The sequence below is a fragment of the Bubalus kerabau genome, chromosome 11 (genome assembly GCF_029407905.1).
Source record: "Bubalus kerabau isolate K-KA32 ecotype Philippines breed swamp buffalo chromosome 11, PCC_UOA_SB_1v2, whole genome shotgun sequence".
In the NCBI taxonomy this organism is placed as follows: Eukaryota; Metazoa; Chordata; class Mammalia; order Artiodactyla; family Bovidae; genus Bubalus; species Bubalus kerabau.
In genome coordinates, this window is record NC_073634.1 from 53,870,844 (window position 1) to 53,888,416 (window position 17,573).

Sequence of the window (17,573 nt, forward strand, 5' to 3'; positions counted from 1 at the left end):
GGATTGTCTGTATATCAATAAAAACATTAAATGTGGATGATTAAAGTAATTCAATCTAAAGATAGAGAATATCAGGCTGGATTAAAAAAAAACAACTACATAAACTATAATGATGTCATGCTCCAGTTCAATATGGCAAACATAGGAGATGCCTGAGCTGCCCTTCTCAGTGGACATGCCTAATGTACAGCTAAACATGGAGGAATTTCCTCTGAAAGAAATCCAGTCACTGTCTGAGTGATTCCTACACATCAAAGTGTCAGCCCATCAGTCATGTCTGACTCTTTGCGACCCCACAAACTGTAGCCCACCAGTTTCCTCTGTCCATGAAATTCTCCAGGCAAGAATACTGGAGTGGGTAGCCATTCCTTTCTCCAGGAGGTCTTCCCGACCCAGGGATCAAACTGAGGTCTCCTGTGTTGCAGGCAGGTTCTTTACCATCTCAACCACCAGGGAAGCCCTACACATGAAGCCCATGTCAAAACAGGTAAGAAAGGCTGAGATACACTGTAGACATAACCCTCACCCCTGGCACACACTATACAATCAGAAGGGAATTTCCAACTACCAGATTCTCTTTAAAAAGTGAAAAGTTTGGACTCCATATCAAGTGTGCCAACTTTTAAGACACACTCATTAGGGACCTTATTAGGGATAGAGCTTTTTTTTTTTTTTTAAATAAACAAAATGGACAAACTTTTACCTAGACTAACCAGGAAAAAGAGAAAAGTCAAATAACTAAAATGATAGGTGAAGAGAAGACAGTACAACTGACACTACACAAATGCACAGTATTATAGGAGACTGTTATAAACAAGAGTCGGACACGGCTAAGCGACTGAACTGAACTGAACTGAACTGACTGATTATAAACAATATATGCCCCAAAATTGGACAACCTAAAAGAAATGGATAAATCCTAGAAACAACCTATCAATACTGAATCAGGAAGGGAAAAAAAAGCAATTTGAATAGACAATAGTAAGAAGATTGACTCAGTAACCAAATAAACTCCCAACAAAGAAAGGTGCAGCAGGATCAGATGTCTTTATGGTTAATTTAACCAAATATTTAGAAAAGAGTTAATACCAATTCTTATAAAACCCTGAAAAATTAAAAGAGGAGGAACTTCTCTAAACTTAATTATAAGGTCAGCATTACTCCAATATCAAAAGGAAACAATGATACAAGAAACAAAAACAACAGGACAAATTCTGGAGGAAAATAGATGTAAAATTCCTCAACAAAATCTTAGCAACCAAATTTAACAGGACATTAAAAAGAATCATACAACCATGATCAAGTGGAATTTATTTCAAGGCTGCAAGGATGATTCAGCATCAACAAATCAATCGATGTGATACACTATATTGACAAACTGAAGGATAAAAATCAATAGATGCAGAAAAGGCATTTGACAAAAATTAACATCCATTTAAAATTTTGAAAGACTGAAGGCAGGAGGAGAAGGAGACAACAGAGGATGAGAGGTTTGGATGGCATCACTGACTCAAAGGACATATGTTTGAGCAAGCTCTGGGAGATGGTGAAAGACAGGGAAGCCTGGCGAGTTGCAGTCCATGGGGTTGCAAAGAGTCAGACACCACTGAGCAACTGAACAACATCCATTTGAGATTAAAAATTCTCAAAAAAGTATGTATAGACAGGGCATAATTCAACATAATATACGCCATATGTAACAAGCCCAGAGCTAGCATCATACTCAATGGTGAAAAGATGAAAACATTTCTTTAAGATCTGGCACAAGACAAGAATGCCAACTATTACCTTTTTAATTCAATACAGTACTGGTAATTCTATCCAGATCAGGTAGTCAAGAAAAATAAATAAATGGCATCCAAATCAGAAGGAAGAAGTAAAACTGTATCTATTTGCAGATGACATGATATAATACATAGAAGACTCTAGAGATTACCAAAAGCTGTTAGTATTAATAAACAAATTCAATAAAGTTGCAGGACACAAAATCAATATGCACAATTTGTTAACATTTCTATACAATAAAAAAACTATCAAAGAAAGAAACTAAAATAATTCCATTTCTTATAACATCAAATGGAATAAGATACTTAGCAATATGGTTAGCAAAAGAAGTACAAAATTCATACTCTGAAAATTATTAAAAATTATTGAAAGGAATTAAAAAAAAAACTTAACAATGGGAAAACATCCCATGTTCATATTCTGAAAGATTTAACATGTAAATATGACAAGCTGTTTTGTGATTTCAGTGGAATCCTTAGGAGAATCTTAACTGACTTCTTTGTAGAAAATGAAAATCTGATTCTAAAATTCACATGGAATTACAAGGAACACAGAATAATCAAAAGATATTTAAATGAAGAACACAGTTGGAGACCTGACATTTCTCAATTCAAAATCTGCTGCAAGGCAACAGTGATTAAGGTAGTGTGGTACTGGCATATAGAAACATATATAGATACACAGTACTCTTGCCTGGCAAATCCCATGGATGGAGGAGCCTGGTAGGCTGCAGTCCATGGGGTCGCTAGGAGTCGGACACAACTGAGCGACTTCACTTTCACTTTTCACTTTCATGCATTGGAGAAGGAAATGGCAACCCACTCCAGTGTTCTTGCCTGGAGAATCCCAGGGACAGGGAGCCTGGTGGGCTGTCGTCTCTGGGGTCACACAGAGTTGGACACGACTGAAGCGACTTAGCAGCAGCAGCAGCAGAGTAGAACTGAGAATCCAGAAATAAACCCACTCTTTTATGGTCAACTAATTTTTGGTAAGAATGCGAAGACCATCTAACAGGAAAGAACAGTCTTTCCAACAATGATTATGGGACAACTGGATAGCCACACCCAAAAAGAGTGAAGGTGGATTCTTTTTTGTTTGCTTGCTTTATTTAAATTAATTTTGATTGGAGTGAAACTGTGTTACAATGTTGTATTAGCTTCTACTGTACAGCAAAGTGGATCAGCTTTACTTATACATTTATCCCCTCTTTTTTGTATTTCCTTCCCATTTAGGTTACCACAGAGCATTGAGTAGGGTTCCCTGAGCTATGCAGTAGGTTCTCATTAGTTATCTATTGTATAGTATCAGTAGTATATATTTGTCAATTCTAATCTCCCAATTCATCACATCTTCATTTCCTCGCTTGGTATCCATACATTTGTTCTCTGTGTCTCTGTCTGTATTTCTGTTTTGCAAAACAGATCATCTATACCACTTTTCTAGATTCCACATATATGCATCAGCATACGATATTTGTTTTCCTCTTTCTGACTTATTTCATCCTGTATGACAGTCTCTAGGTCCATCCATGTCTCTACAAATGACCCAGTTTCATTCCCTTATATGACTGAGTAATATTCCATTGTACATACATACCATATCTCCTTTATCCGTTCCTCTGTTGATGGATATTTAGGTTGTTTCCATGTTCTGGCTATTATAAATAGTGCTACAATGAACACTGGGGTACATGTGTCTTTTAGAATTATGGTTTTCTTTGGGTATATGCCTAGTAGTGGGATTGCTGGGTCCTATGGTAATTCTATTTTTAGTTTTTTAGAGAAACCTCCATACTGCTATCCATAGTGGCTGCATCAACTTATATTTCCACCAACAGTACAAGAGGATTCCCTTTTCTCCATACCCTCTCCAGCATTTATTGCTTGTAGATATTTTAATGATGGCCATTCTGATGGGTGTGAGGTGATACCTCATTGTAGTTTTGATTTGTGTTCCTCTAAGAGAAGCAGATTCCTGGACTCCCTGGTGGCTCAGACGGTAAAAGCGTCTGCCTGCAGTGTGGGAGACCCAGGTTCGATTCCCGGGTCGGGATGATCCCCTGGGAAGGAAATGGCAACCCACTCCAGTACTTTTGGCTAGAAAATTCCATGGACGGAGAAGCCTGGTGGGCTACAGTCCATGGGGTTGCAAAGAGTCAGACACGACTGAGCGACTTCACTTTCACTTTCAACAGAAGCAGAAGATATTAAGAAGAGGTGGCAAGAATACACAGAACTGTACAAAAATGATCTTCACGACCCAGATAAATCACGATGGTATGATCAGTCAGTCACCTAGAGCCAGACATCCTGGAATGTGACGTCAAGTGGGTCTTAGGAAGCATCACAATGAACAAAGCTAGTGGAGGTGATGGGATTCCAGTTGAGCTATTCCAAATCCTGAAAGATGATGCTGTGAAAGTGCTGCACTCAATATGCCAGCAAATTTGGAAAACTCAGCAGTGGGCACAGGACTGGAAAAGGTCAGTTTTCATTCCAATCACAAAGAAAGGAAATGCCAAAGAATTCTCAGACTACCACACAATTGCACTCATCTCACATGCTAGTAAAGTAATGCTCAAAATTCTGCAAGCCAGGCTTCAGCAATACATAAACCACGAACTTCAAGATGTTCAAGCTGGATTTAGAAAAGGCAGAGGAACCAGAGATCAAATTGCCAACATCTGCTGGATCATGGAAAAAGCAAGAGAGTTCCAGAAAAACATCTATTTCTACTTTTTTGACTATGCCAAAGCCTTTGACTGCATGGATCAAAATAAACTGTGGAAATTTCTTAAAGAGATGGGAATAGCAGACCACCTGACCTGCCTCTTGAGAAACCTGTATGCAGGTCAGGAAGCAACTCTTAGAACTGGACATGGAACAACAGACTGGTTCCAAATAGGAAAAGGAGTATATCAAGTCTCTATATTGTCACCGTGCTTATTTAACTTATATTCAGAGTACATCATGAGACACGTTGGGCTGGAGGAGGCACAAGCTGGAATCAAGATTGCTGGGAGAAATATCAATAACCTCAGATATGCAGATGAACCATTCTTATGGCAAAAAGTGAAGAAGAACTAAAGAGCCTCTTGATGATAGTGAAAGAGGAGAGTGAAAAAGTTGGGTTAAAGCTCAACATTCAGAAAACTAAGATCATGGCATCTGGGCCCATCACTTCATGGGAAATAGATGGGGAAACAGTGGCTGAGTTTATTTTTCTAGGTTCCAAAATCACTGCAGATGGTGACTGCAGCCATGAAATTAAAAGATGCTTACTCCTTGGAAGGAAAGTTATGAGCAACCTAGACAGTATATTAAAAAGCAGAGACATTACTTTGCCAACAAAGGTCTGTCTAGTCAAGGCTATGGTTTTTCCAGTAGTCATGTGTGGGTGTGAGAGTTGGAATGTGAAGAAAACTGAGTGCTGAAGAACTGGTGCTTTTTAACTGTGGTGCTGGAGAAGACTATTGAGAGTCCCTTGGACTGCAAGTGATCCAGGCAGTCCATCCTAAAGGAGACCAGTCCTGGGTGTTCATTGGAAGGACTGATGTTGAAGCTGAAACTCCAATACTTCGACCACCTTATGCAAAGAACTGACTCATTTGAAAAGACCCTGATGCTGGAAAAGATTGAAGGCAGGAGGAGAAGGGAATGACAGAGAGTGAGATGGTTGGATGGCATCACTGACTCAATGGATATGGGTTTAGGTGAATTCAGGGAGTTGGTGTTGGACAGGGAGGCCTGGTGTGCTGCGGTTCATACAGCAAAGGAAATCATGAACACAATGAAAAGACAATCTTCAGAATGAAGCTGTCTTCAGACTGTTAACTTAAACCATATACAAAAATTAGCTCAAAACTAAACAAAAATCTCAGACTTTTGAGAGTCCTTTGGACTGCAAGAAGATCAAACCAATCAATCCTAAAGGAAATCAACCCTGAATATTCGTTGGAAGGACTGATGCTGAAACTGAAGCTCCAGTACTTCAATACAACCTGATGCAAAGAGCTGACTCATTGGAAAATACTCTGATGCTGGGAAACATTGAAGGCAAAAGAAGAGGGGGGTGACAGAGGATGAGATGGTTAGATAGTATCACTGACTTAATGGACATGAATTTGAGCAAACTCCATGAGATAGTGAAGGACAGGGAAGCTTGGCATGCTGCAGTCCATGGGGTTGTAAAGTCTGACATGATTTAGTGACTGAAAAACAAACAGAAAGCCAAAAGCCTAAATATAAGAACTGAAACTATAAAACTCTTAGAGAAAAATAAAGGTTGGAACCGCCTGAACTTCGATTTGAAAAAATCTTCTAGGATACGACGTAAGTAATTTAAAAAAATTAATCGACAAGCTGGACTTGTCAATCAAAGCCAAAAATATTGGTGCTCTAAAAAGAACCTCAAGAAAGTGCACAGAGAGAGGTGTGGCCAAGATGGTAGAGTAGAAAGATCAGAGCATACCTCTTCCTATAAGCACACCAAAATTAGAGTGGTTTACCGAGAAACTATTGATGAAGAATATCTGAAGACTAGCAGAAAAGGTTTCCTACAACTAAAGATGTTAAGGAGGAACCACAAGATGTGTAAGAGATAGTGCAGGGTATAGTCAAGACCCATTCCCCCTGGCAGGAGACCCAAAAGGAGAGGATAATTACAACTGTGAAGGTTCAGCCCAATGAGCCAGTGGCCCAAGGTCCATATTGGGCTCCCCAGACTGGGAATCCTGCTGGAAGGTTTACTAGAAAGGTAAACCTCTGGGAGGAGCTAAGATGGCGAAGGAGTAGGATGGGGAGAACACTTTCTCCCCCACAAATTCATCAAAATAACATTTAAACGCTGAGTAATTTCCACAAAACAACTTCTGAATGCTGGCAGAGAACATCAGGCACCCAGAAAAGCAACCCAAGTCTTCGAAAGTAGACGTTTTATCAATGGTGCTGTATAGAAGGAGAAGTTTTGAAACGACTGTAAAAATAGGACCGATAACTGGAAGCAGGAAGCTTAAGTCCAAACCCTGACTCCAGGGAACTCCTGACTCCAGGGAACATTAATTGACAGGAGCTCATCAAACGCCTGCATACCAACACTGAAACCAAACACCACACAAGGGCCAACAAGTTCCAGGGCAAGACATACCAAGAAAATTCTCCAGCAACAAAGGAACACAGCCCTGAGCTCCAAGATACAGGCTGCCCAAAGTCACCCCAAAACCATAGACATCTCATAACTCATTACTGGACACTTCATTGAACTCCAGAGAGAAGAAATACAGCTCCACCCACCAGAACACCAACACAAGCCTCCCTAACCAAGAAACCTTGACAAACCTCCTGTACAAACCCACACACAGCAAGGAAACGCCACAATAAAGAGAACTCCACAAACTGCCAGAATACAGAAAGGACACCCCAAACTCAGCAATTTAAACAAGATGAAGAGACAGAGGAATACCCAGCAGATAAAGGAACAGGATAAATGCCCACAAAACCAAACAAAAGAGGAAGAGATAGGGAATCTACCTGATAAAGAATTCCGAATAATGATAGTGAAATTGATCCAAAATCTTGAAATCAAAATGGAATCACAGATAAATAGACTGGAGACAAGGATTGAGAAAATGCAAGAAAGGTTTAACAAGGACCTAGAAGAAATTAAAAAAAGGCAACATATAATGAATAATGCAATAAATGAAATTAAAAACACTCTGGAGGCAACAAATAGTAGAATAACAGAGGCAGAAGATAGGACTAGTGAATTAGAAGATAGAATGGTAGAAATAAATGAATCAGAGAGGAAAAAAGAAAAACGAATTAAAAGAAATGAGGACAATCTCAGAGACCTCCAGGACAATATTAAACGCTACAACATTCGAATCATAGGGATCCCAGAAGAAGAAGACAAAAAGAAAGACCATGAGAAAATACTTGAGGAGATAATAGTTGAAAACTTCCCTAAAATGGGGAAGGAAATCATCACTCAAGTCCAAGAAACCCAGAGAGTCCCAAACAGGATAAACCCAAGGCGAAACACCCCAAGACACATATTAATCAAATTAACAAAGATCAAACACAAAGAACAAATATTAAAAGCAGCAAGGGAAAAACAACAAATAACACACAAGGGAATTCCCATAAGGATAACAGCTGATCTTTCAATAGAAACTCTTCAAGCCAGGAGGGAATGGCAAGACATACTTAAAGTGATGAAAGAAAATAACCTACAGCCCAGATTATTGTACCCAGCAAGGATGTCATTCAAATATGAAGGAGAAATCAAAAGCTTTTCAGACAAGCAAAAGCTGAGAGAATTCAGCACCACCAAACCAACTCTCCAACAAATACTAAAGGATATTCTCTGGACAGGAAACACAAAAACGGTGCATAAATTTGAACCCAAAACAATAAAGTAAATGGCAACGTGATCATACTTATCAGTAACTACCTTAAATGTAAATGGGTTGAATGCCCCAACCAAAAGACAAAGACTGGCTGAATGGATACAAAAACAAGACCCCTACATATGTTGTCTACAAGAGACCCACCTCAAAACAGGGGACACATACAGACTGAAAGTGCAGGGCTGGAAAAAGATTTTCCATGCAAACAGGGACCAAAAGAAAGCAGGAGTAGCAATACTCATATCAGATAAAATAGACTTTAAAACAAAGGCTGTGAAAAGAGACAAAGATGGTCACTACATAATGATAAAAGGATCAATCCAAGAAGAAGATATAACAATTATAAAGATATATGCACCCAACACGGGAGCACTGCAGTATGTAAGACAAATGCTAACAAGTATGAAAGGAGAAATTAACAATAACACAATAATAGTGGGAGACTTTAATACCCCACTCACACCTATGGATAGGTCAACTAAACAGAAAATTAACAAGGAAACACAAACTTTAAACGATACAATAGACCAGTTAGACCTAATTGATATCTATAGGACATTTCATCCCAGAACAATGAATTTCACCTTTTTCTCAAGTGCACATGGAACCTTCTCCAGGATAGATCACATCCTGGGCCATAAAGCTAGCCTTGGCAAGTTCAAAAAAATTGAAATCATTCCAAGCATCTTTTCTGACCACAATGCAGTAAGATTAGATCTCAATTACAGGAGAAAAACTGTTAAAAATTCCAACATATGGAGGCTGAACAACATGCTGCTGAATAACAAACAAATCACAGAAGAAATAAAAAATGAAATAAAAATTTGCATAGAAATGAATGAAAATGAAAACACAACAACCCAAAACCTGTGGGACATGGTAAAAGCAGTCCTAAGGGGAAAGTTCATAGCCATACAGGCATACCTCAAGAAACAAGAAAAAAGTAAAATAAATAACCTAACTCTACACCTAAAGCAACTAGAAAAGGAAGAAATGAAGAACCCCAGGGATGGTAGAAGGAAAGAAATCTTAAAAATTAGGGCAGAAATAAATGCAAAAGAAACAAAAGAGACCATAGCAAAAATCAACAAAGCCAAAAGCTGGTTCTTTGAAAGGATAAATAAAATTGACAAACCATTAGCCAGACTCATCAGTAAACAAGGGAGAAAAATCAAATCAATAAAATTAGAAATGAAAATGGAGAGATCACAACAGACAACACAGAAATACAAAGGATCATAAGAGACTACTATACTACAACAATTATATGCCAATAAAATGGACAATGTGGAAGAAATGGACAAATTCTTAGAAAAGTACAACTTTCCAAAACTGGACCAGGAAGAAATAGAAAATCTTAACAGACCCATCACAAGCACGGAAATTGAAACTGTAATCAGAAATCTTCCAGCAAACAAAAGCCCAAGTCCAGACAGCTTCACAGCTGAATTCTACCAAAAATTTAGAGAAGAGCTAACACCTATCCTACTCAAACTCTTCCAGAAAATTGCAGAGGAAGGTAAAATTCCAAACTCATTCTATGAGGCCACCATCACCGTAGTACCAAAACCTGACAAAGATCCCACAAAAAAAGAAAACTACAGGCCAATATCACTGATGAACATAGATGCAAAAATCCTTAACAAAATTGTTGCAATCAGAATCCAACAACACATTAAAAAGATCATACACCATGACCAAGTGAGCTTTATCCCAGGGATGCAAGGATTCTTCAATATCCACAAATCAATCAATGTAATACACCACATTAACAAATTCAAAAATAAAAACCACATGATTATCTCAATAGATGCAGAGAAAGCCTTTGACAAAATTCAACATCCATTTATGATAAAAACTCTCCAGAAAGCAGGAATAGAAGGAACATACCTCAACATAATAAAAGCTATATATGACAAACCCAGCAAACATTATCCTCAATGGTGAAAAATTGAAAGCATTTCCTCTAAAGTCAGGAACAAGACAAGGGTGCCCACTTTCACCATTATTATTCAACATAGTTTTAGAAGTTTTGGCCGCAGCCATCAGAAAAGAAAAAGAAACAAAAGGAATCCAAATTGGAAAAGAAGAAGTAAAACTCTCACTATTTGCAGATGACATGATCCTCTAGATAGTAAACCCTAAAGACTCCACCAGAAAATTACTAGAACTAATCAATGATTATAGTAAAGTTGCAGGATATAAAATCAACACCCAGAAATCCCTTGCATTCCTATACACTAATAATGAGAAAACAGAAAGAGAAATTAAGAAAACAATTCCAGTCACCATTGCAACGGAAAGAATAAAATACTTAGGAATATATCTACCTAAAGAAACTAAAGACCTATATATAGAACACTATAAAACACTGGTGAAAGAAATCAAAGAGGACACTAATAGATGGAGAAATATACCATGTTCATGGATTGGAAGAATCAATATAGTGAAAATGAGTATACTACCCAAAGCAATTTATAGATTCAATACAATCCCTATCAAGCTACCAACGGTATTCTTCACAGAGCTAGAACAAATAATTTCACAATTTGTATGGAAATACAAAAAACCTTGAATAGCCAAAGCGATCTTGAGAAAGAAGAATGGAACTGGAGGAATCAACATGCCTGACTTCAGGCTCTACTACAAAGCCACAGTCATCAAGACAGTATGGTACTGGCACAAAGACAGAAATATTGATCAATGGAACAAAATAGAAAGCCCAGAGATAAATCCATGCACATATGGACACCTTATCTTTGACAAAGGAGGCAAGAATATACAATGGATTAAAGACAATCTCTTTAACAAGTGGTTCTGGGAAAACTGGTCAACCACTTGAAAAGAATGAAACTAGAGCACTTTCTAACACCATAGACAAAAATAAACTCCAAATGGATTAAAGATCTCAACATAAGACCAGAAACTATAAAACTCCTAGAGGAGAACATAGGCAAAACACTCTCCGACATACATCAGAGCAGGATCCTCTATGACCCACCTCCCAGAATATTGGAAATAAAAGCAAAAATAAACAAATGGGACCTAATTAACCTTAAAAGCTTCTGCACATCAAAGGAAACTATTAGCAAGGTGAAAAGACAGCCTTCAGAATGGGAGAAAATAATAGCAAATGAAGCAACTGACAAACAACTAATCTCAAAAATATACAAGCAACTCCTACAGCTCAATTCCAGAAAAATAAACGACCCAATCAAAAAATGGGCCAAAGAACTAAATAGACATTTCTCCAAAGAAGACATACAGATGGCTAACAAACACGTGAAAAGATGTTCAACATCACTCATTATCAGAGAAATGCAAATCAAAACCACTATGAGGTACCATTTCACACCAGTAGAATGGCTGCAATCCAAAAATCTACAAGCAATAAATGCTGGAGAGGGTGTGGAGAAAAGGGAACCCCCTTCCACTGTTGGTGGGAATGCAAACTAGTACAGCCACTATGGAGAACAGTGTGGAGATTCCTTAAAAAACTGGAAATAGAACTGCCTTATGATCCAGCAATCCCACTGCTGGGCATACACACTGAGGAAACCAGAAGGGAAAGAGACACGTGTACCCCAGTGTTCATCACAGCACTGTTTATAACAGCCAGGACATGGAAGCAACCTAGATGCCCATCAGCAGATGAATGGATAAGAAAGCTGTGGTACATATACACAATGGATTATTACTCAGCCATTAAAAAGAATACATTTGAATCAGTTCTAATGAGGTGGATGAAACTGGAGCCTATTATACAGAGTGAAGTAAGCCAGAAAGAAAAACACCAATACAGTATACTAACGCATATATATGGAATTTAGAAAGATGGTAACAATAACCCTGTGTACGAGACAGCAAAAGAGACACTGATGTATAGAACAGTCTTATGGACTCTGTGGGAGAGGGAGAGGGTGGGAAGATTTGGGAGAATGGCGTTGAAACATGTATAAAATCATATATGAAACAAGTCGCCAGTCCAGCTTCGATGCACGATACTGGATGCTTGGGGCTGGTGCAGTGGGACGACCCAGAGGGATGGTATGGGGAGGGAGGAGGGAGGAGGGTTCAGGATGGAGAACACATGTATACCTGTGGTGGATTCATTTCAATATTTGAGCATTTTCTTTTTATTTATTTTTATTTTTATTTTTTTTAATTTTATTTTATTTTTAAACTTTACATAACTGTATTAGATTTGCCAAATATCAAAATTAATCCACCACAGGTATACATGTGTTCCCCATCCTGAGCCCTCCTCCCTCCTCCCTCCCCATTCCATCCCTCTGGGTCGTCCCAGTGCACCAGCCCCAAGCATCCAGTATCGTGCATCGAACCTGGACTGGCAACTCGTTTCCTACATGATATTTTACATGTTTCAATGCCATTCTCCCAAATCTTCCCACCCTCTCCCTCTCCCACAGAGTCCATAAGACTGTTCTATACATCAGTGTCTCTTTTGCTGTCTCGTACACAGGGTTATTGTTACCATCTTTCTAAATTCCATATATATGCGTTAGTATACTGTATTGGCAATATTTGGCAAAACCAATACAATATTGTAAAGTTTAAAAATAAAATAAAATTAAAAAAAAAAAAAAAGAAAGGTAAACCTCCAGAAGGTCTGGCTTTGAAGGCCAGGGTGACTTACTTCCAGGAGAGTGAGAGGGCTTTAGGAAATACACTTCACTCTTACAGGGTGCACATAAAATCTCACACACTCTAAGACCCAGGCAAAAGCTCTAATTTGAAAGGGACCTGGGTGAGGCATACCTGCTGATCTTGAAGAGCCTTCCAGAAAGGCAGAGGGCAACTGGAAAAGTGCTGGTAGCAGCACTTTTGGAGAGCTCATTCCACCATGGAAACACTGGTGCTGGCAAATGCCATTTTGCAAACCTCTCTCTAGCTTATTAACCTGAGATGGTCTCCCACCCACCGGTCTGTCAGCACCAGTACTTAGATGCCTCAGGCGAAGCAGCTAGCTTTGTAGACACATATCCTACCCACCAGCCGGCTGGCTGCCTTAGGATCCCCTGAATCCCCAGGAATCCCAGGAGCCAGTCCCATTCACAAGAGGACCCAGATCATAGTCCTGCCCATCAGTGCAGTGCAAAGGCCCAGGACCATCCATTAGCTCTGATTCCTATACGATGCTGAATAGAGTGGGGAGAATGAACACTCTTGTTCAGTTCCTGATCTTAATGTGACGGTATATATTTTCTCACCATTAAGTTTGATGTTACTTGTAGAGAGTTTTTGTAGATGTTATCAAGTTAAGGAATTAACTTTCTATTCCTAATTTGCTAAGAGTTTTTTTTTTTTTTTTAATGGATGGGTGTTGGATTTTTTTCAACTGTTTTTTTCTGCATCTATTGATAAGATCATGTTTCTTCTTTAGTGTGCAGATAGGTCAGCTGATATTAATTCATTTTTGAAGGTTGAACAAGCCTTGTATACATGGAATAAATTCCACTTGGTCATTTTGGTGTATAATTATTTTTTACATTGTTGAAGTCAATTTGCTAATAATTCGTTGAGGATTTTTGCATGTATTGGGTTGGCCAAAATGTTTATTCAGTTTTTTAAGTAAAAATAAAAACCTCATCTTTCATTTTCATCAAGAGTTTTATTTTCATCATTTCATCATTTTCATCAATATCAGCATATTCACTGTTTTGTTCCACTACGTTCTGCTATTTTTCAGGTAACTTTATAATTTCATCTTCCCAAAACTTTTTATCTTTTTGAACAAAGATCTGTTCAAGGTGCTTTTTACAGTTTTCAGGAAATTAATTTTTTTTTTCTGTTAAGAGAATTTTGTAAAGACTGGATATCCAAAGGTACAATGTCTGGTGAATATGTGGATGACTCAAAACTTCCCAGCCAAACTATAACAAGTTTTGCCTGGTCATCAAAGAAACATATGGCCTTACGTTATCCTGATGGAAGATTATGCTTTTTCTGTTGACTAATTCGACACTTTTTGTCGAGTGCTGTTTTCAGTCAGTCTAATTGGGAGCAGTACTTGTTGGGATTAATTGTTTGGTTTTCCCAAAAGAGCTCATAATAAACGACTCCCTTCCAATCCCAACATATACACAACATCACCTTTGGAAGAAGACCAGCCTTTGGTGTACTTGGTGGTGGCTCATTTTACTTGTCCCAGATCTTTTCCATTCTATGTTATTGTACAGTATCCACTTTTTATTACTCATCACAATTTGTTTTAGAAACAGAATGCTTTTGCTACATTTAAGTAGAGAATCTCATATGGAAAAGCAGCCAAGAATTTTTTTTTTTTTTCCTTAACTTACATGGGACTGAAACATCAAACCTATTAATGTAACCAAGCTGGTGTAAATGATTTTCATTTGAATATGTTAGCCATCTCTGGTGTAGTATAATGTTGATTATTCTCAATTAATGTCTTGATTCGATTGCCATCGACTTTAACTGGTCTATCAACCATGGAGCATCATTCAGTGAGAATTCCCAGCATGAGACTTCACAAAACACTTTTGATATGTTCAATCAGTCACAGTACCTTCTGTGTACACTGCACAGATCTTTTCTGCATTTCAGTTTCAGGTTTGCCTTTCTTGAAATGTGATAGTTGCTCAGTTCAGTTCAGTTCAGTCACTCAGTTGTGTCCAACTCTTTGCGACCCCATGAATCTCAGCACACCAGGCCTCCCTGTCCATTACCAACTCCCGGAGTTTACTCAAACTCATGTCCATCGAGTTGGTGATGCCATCCAGCCATCTCATCCTCTATCATCCTCTTCTCTTCCTGCCCCCAATCCCTCCCAGCATCAGAGTCTTTTCCAATGAGTCAACTCTTCACATGAGGTGGCCAAAGTATTGGAGTTTCAGCTTTAGTATCAGTCCTTCAAATGAACACCCAGGACTGATCTCCTTTAGAATGGACTGGATGGATCTCCTTGCAGTCCAAGGACTCTCAAGAGTCTTCTCCAACACCACAGTTCAAAAGCATCAATTCTTTGGTGCTCAGCTTTCTTCACCGTAAAACTCTCACATCCATTCATGACCACAGGAAAAACCATAGCCTTGACTAGACGGACCTTTGTTGGCAAAGTAATGTCTCTGCTTTTTAATATGCTATCTAGGTTGGTCATAACTTTCCTTCCAAGGAGTAAGTGTTTTCTTATTTCATGGCTGCAATCACCATCTGCAGTGATTTTGGAGCCCAGAAAAATAAAGTCTGACACTGTTTCCACTGTTTCGCCATCTATTTTCCATGAAGTGATGGGACCAGATGCCATGATCTTTGTTTTCTGAATGTTGAGCTTTAAGCCAAATTTTTCACTCTCCTCTTTCACTTTCATCAAGAGAATTTTTAGTTCCTCTTCACTTTCTGCCATAAGGGTGGTTGCTCAGTCATATCCAAATCTTTGTGACTGCATGGACTGTATCCCACCAGGCTCCTCTGTCCATGGGATTTTCTAGGCAAGAACACTGGAATGGGTTGCCATTTCCTACTCCAGGAGTTTCTTGAAATGATAAAGCATCATAGGCCAAAAATGTTGCTTTTTCCATCTTCAATATTAAAATGGTTACATAAAAATTAATCAATTTTGGGTTTTTTAAATGCATGCTGATATGACACCTATCACAAAACAGTTTAGTAAAATTGTTTTGAATAAAGTTAAAGACTACAAAGTACTTCTAGAGCCATCAAAAAAAAAAAAAAAAAGAAAAAAAGAACAAACTTTTCAGCACACCCAGTTTTTTTATGAGCGGTATTTACTATCTTGTAATATTGATTTGAATATTAGGGTAATCCTGGATTAATTAAATGAACTAAGTAGCATTTCTATTCTGGAAGAGATGGCTGAGAATTGACATTATTTCTTCCTTAAATGTTTGTTAAGAATTCACCAGTGAGTCCACCTGAAACTAATGCTTTCTGTTTTGGAAGGTTATTAATTTTTTAATTAAATTTCTTTCATAGAAATAGTCCTATTTGGATTATTTCCCTTGTGTAAATTTTGGTAGATTATATATTAAGGGATTTGGTCTGTTTCATCTTAGTTACCAAATTTATGGGCATAGTGTTTTTCATAATATTACTTTATTATCCTTTTGATATCCATGGATTCAGTAGTGATTTCCCTTCCTTCATTTCTGGTATTGATAATTTGTGTCATCTCTCTTTTTCTTAGTTAGCCTGGCTAGAGGTTTATCAATGTTATTGATCTTTTTAAAGAAATAGCCTTTGGTTTTGTTGATTTTCTTTATTGATTTTTATTTCCAATTTCACTGATTTCTGCTCTAATTTTTAAATTTTCTTTTCTTCTGCTTATTTTGGGTTTATTTTGCTTCTTTTAAATCCAAAGATGGAAGCTTAAATTATTGACTTTATATATTTCTTCTATTCTATTATTTTCCATCAATCCTATAAACTTCCCTCAAACCCTGTTTCCACTGCATCTCACAAATTTTGTTAATTTTTATTTTCATTTTCTTTAGTTTGAAATATTTTAAAATTTCTCTTGAGAATTCGTCTTTAACCCATGTGTTATAGAAAAATGTTACTTGACATGAAAATATGCTCAACATCACTCATTATTAGAGAAATGCAAATCAAAACCATAATGAGGTGTCATCTCACACTGGTCAGAATGGCCATAATCAAAAAGTCTACAAATGCTGGAGAAGGTGTGGAGAAAAGTGAACCCTCTTACACTGTTGGTGGGAATGCAAACTGATTCAGCCACTATGGAGAACAGTGTGGAGAATCCTTTAAAAAATTGGGAAAAGAACTACTATATGACCTAGGAATCCCACTGCTGAGCATACATCCTGAGGAAACCAGAACTGAAAGAGATACATGTACACCAATGTTCATTGCAGCACTGTTTACAATAGCTAGAACATGGAAGCAACCTAGAGGTCCATCAGCAGATGGATGGATAAAGAAATTGTGGTACATGTACACAATGGAATATTACTCAGCTGTAAAAAGGAATGCATTTGAGTCAGTCATAATGAGGTGGATTAAACTGCAACCTATTATACAGAGTGAAGTAAGTCAGAAAGAGAAAGACAAATACTGTATATTAAAGCATATATTTGGAATTTAAAAAAACGGTAACAAAGAACCTACAAGCAGGGCAACAAAGGAGACACAGAGGTAAAGAAGAGACTTTTGGACTCAGTAGGAAAAGGCAAGAGTGGGATTATTTGAGAGAATAGCATTGAAACATGTATATTACCATATGTGAAATAGATGACCAGTGCAAGTTCAATGCATGAGGTGGGGCATTCAAAGCCAGTAATCTGGGATGGCCCGGAAGGATAGGGTGGGGAAGAAGTTGGGGGTGGGGGTTTCAGGACATGAGGACACATGTATACCT